Here is a 3852-nt window from a genome sequence, read left to right on the forward strand (position 1 = left end):
TGCAATTCATTATGACTCACTTACACATTAGCATGCTCAAAGACCAACACTTTCATTAATTAGCCCAATAAGACTCATTCATTCATTATCATTACTAAGAAACACCAAGATCTCCCTTAAATGTCTACTTGTCCAATGTCAAGTTAATGTCCCATTCCACCACCTATCCTAAGTACTACACCCTTAACAGACCCTAGTTCATTCATTCATTAATGTGTGGAAAGAGCCTTAACTGACATAGACCATGGAGCTTGACATGGAATACCGGTAGTAACCCTTACCGGATGAGGGTTCCCCATGATAACAGCAAGGTTAAGGGAGATCACAAATAGAGAATTGAATATTAGAATGCGGAAGCACAAAGAAAAGAAACAAAAAAAACTAACTAAAGATATGGGAAATTCGAAGGAAAGATCCACGAATTTCCAAGGATTAGATGTTCTAAGGCCTTGAAAAGATCCAAGTAACAACATATAGATTTATGGAAGAAATCTAACGCCTTTACTTGAGAAAACGAATCAAAACGATAGATTCGGATCTTGACCGCTTTATGAGTAACTAAAGACAATAATTAGTATGTAGAAACTAATCACCTTCTAAAGAATACCAAAAAGAAACCAAAGATATCACAAGAAGAAGTTACTTTATACCTTAAACTATGAAACTAGTAAAGGTTTAAAGATAAATTCTCAAAGAACAAGTCACAAAGGTTCAAAGAACTCTCTCAAATATTATTAATATCAATCTAAATTGTCTTTAATGAATGAAAAGGACTCCTATATATAGGAGAAGGGAAAAACGTCCAAGAAGCCAAACCCTAAAAAAACAATTACAAGGAATCCTACTCTAGAAAGGAAATAAAGTAATCTAACTAGGAACAAATTTAGTACTTCTAGGAAAGCATTAAATGGTACTTAGGAGACCATAAATAGACTAAGGAAAATATTAATAACCTATATATAAATAAATAAATAAGGTAAATCCCAACTAGGAAAAGAATCTTGACAATCTTGGAAAGTTTGACTAGTCTTCTCTCAAAACTTGGGCAGAAAGCAACTCTTGTTGTGGCTGATTCTTGGACTCTTCTTGACCTTTTTTGCACGAAATTGGACCTTAAAATTCCTCATCTTGGGCTTGAATTTGGGCCACCAAATAATTGTAGCATTTGGACAATTCCTCTCCCTTGGGCTTGAGCTCTTCTTCCCCAATAAGAAACCTTTGGATCAGCGATTGAAGCCCATTGAGCTTATCATTGAACTCCTTGGTTTGAGATCTTGTTATGGGCCTCCTTGGAGTTTCTAAAGCGTCATCCTTGTCCTTCAATGGAGTAGAGCTTCCTTGGATGCTATCATTCCCCTCTTCTTGAAGAGAATTCGTCCTCGAATTCAAATCTGCATCAAAATGGGAAAGATCAGAAACATTAAAAGTAGCACTAACTTGGAACTCACCAGGAAGATCAAGTTTATAAGCATTGTCTCCAATCCTTTCAAGGACTTTGTATGGCCCACTTCCTCTAGGATCTAGTTTGGTCTTTCTTTTGGAAGGAAATCTTTCCTTTCGCATATGCACCCAAACCAAGTCACCAGGTTTAAAAACAACATATTTTCTGCCCTTATTCCTTCGCAATGCAACTTCCTTGTTCTTCTTTTCAATTGCAAGCCTTGTTTGTTCATGAATTTTCTTCATCATATCAGCCTTCTTCTTACCATCAAGATTAGCAAAATCATTAGTAGGCAAAGGCAATAAATCAAGGGGGGTAAGGGGGTTGAATCCATATACAACTTCAAAAGGAGTCTTACCAGTAGAAGAATGGAAGGTCCTATTATAAGCAAATTCTACAATAGGTAAGTAATCTTCCCAAGAAGTCAACTTTCCTTTCAAAATAGCCCTCAACATGTTCCCTAAAGTTCTATTAACCACTTCCGTTTGCCCGTCCGTTTGTGGGTGACAAGATGTAGAAAATAGCAATTTAGTTCCCAACTTTCCCCAAAGAATTCTCCAAAAGTGACTTAAGAACTTGGCATCCCTATCACTAACAATAGTTCTAGGTATTCCATGCAATTTAACCACTTCCTTTACAAACAAGTCAGCCACATGAGATGCATCATTAGTCTTTTTACATGGGATAAAACGAGCCATTTTAGAAAATCTATCTACTACCACAAATATACTATCCTTACCATACTTAGTCCTTGGCAGCCCCAATATGAAATCCATAGAAATATCAATCCAAGGGGAATTAGAAACAGGTAAAGGAGTATAAAGACCATGCGGCAATGTTCTAGACTTAGCCTGTTTACATTCAAGACAATAAGAACACACTTTTTCAACATCCTTTCTCATGCTAGGCCAATAAAAATGTTCAGAAAGTATTTCCAGTGTTTTGGGTACACCAAAATGTCCCATTAGCCCTCCACAATGTGCTTCCCTAACAAATAGTTCACGCAACGAGCAGTTAGGAACACATAATTTATTTTCCTTGAATAGAAATTCATCTTGAAGATTAAATTTCTCAAAAGGACCTAACCTACATTTAGCAAAAATCTCACCAAAATCAGAATCATTAGCATAGAGGAACTTGATTTGGTCAAAACCCAATAACTTTGAAGTAAGAGTAGAGATCAAAACATACCTTCTTGAGAGTGCATCAGCAACCACATTCTCCTTTCCTTGTTTGTAAGCAATTACATAAGGAAAAGTTTCAATAAACTCTACCCATTTAGCATGCCTACGACTAAGTTTACCTTGGCTCTTCAAGTATTTTAATGACTCATAATCAGTCTTGACCACAAATTCTCGAGGCCACAAGTAGTGCTGCCATGTAGCTAACGCCCTCACCAAGGCATATAGCTCCTTATCATAAGTTGAGTAGTTCAATGTTGCTCCACTTAGCTTTTCACTAAAGTAGGCAATTGGCTTGGAGTCTTGCATCAAAACTGCACCTATGCCCTTACCAGAGGCATCACACTCAACTTCAAAAGACTTAGAAAAATCAGGCAATTGCAAAAGAGGAGCAGAACACAATTTATCCTTCAGCAAGTTAAATGCATCATCTTGTTCCTTTCCCCATGTAAAAACCTTATCTTTTTTTAATAACTTCAGTTAAAGGAGCAGCAATGGTGCTAAAGTCTCGCACAAACCTCCTATAAAAACTAGCAAGTCCATGAAAACTCCTAACTTCAGTTACACTATTAGGTTTAGGCCATTCTTTTATTGCCTTGATTTTCTCATCATCTACTTCAACTCCGTTAGAACTGACCACAAAACCTAAGAAAACCACACGATCCACACAGAAAGTACACTTTTTGAGATTAGCAAATAAGCACTGATTTCTAAGAACTTCAAAAACTTGATTTAAGTGCTCTAGGTGTTCATCCAGATTTTGAGAAAAGATCAAGATGTCATCAAAATACACCACAATAAATTTTCCATGGAAATCTTTAAAAACATGATTCATTAGTCTCATAAAAGTGCTTGGTGCATTATTCAAGCCAAAGGGCATAACTAACCACTCATAAAGTCCATATTTAGTCTTAAACGCAGTTTTCCATTCATCTCCAGGATTCATACGAATCTGATGGTAACCACTCTTTAGATCAATTTTAGAAAAGATTTTGGAACCATACAGTTGGTCCAACATGTCATCAAGACGAGGGATAGGATGGCGATACTTTACCGTTATCTTGTTGATGGCTCGACAATCTACACACATCCTCCACGTTCCATCCTTTTTGGGGACCAATAGGACTGGAACAGAGCATGGGCTCATACTCTCTAGAATAAATCCCTTTTCAAGCAATTCTTCAACTTGCCCTTGTAATTCTTTGGTCTCTTCGGGATTGCTCCTATAGG

The sequence above is a fragment of the Solanum stenotomum genome, chromosome 5 (assembly GCF_019186545.1).
Source record: "Solanum stenotomum isolate F172 chromosome 5, ASM1918654v1, whole genome shotgun sequence".
In the NCBI taxonomy this organism is placed as follows: Eukaryota; Viridiplantae; Streptophyta; class Magnoliopsida; order Solanales; family Solanaceae; genus Solanum; species Solanum stenotomum.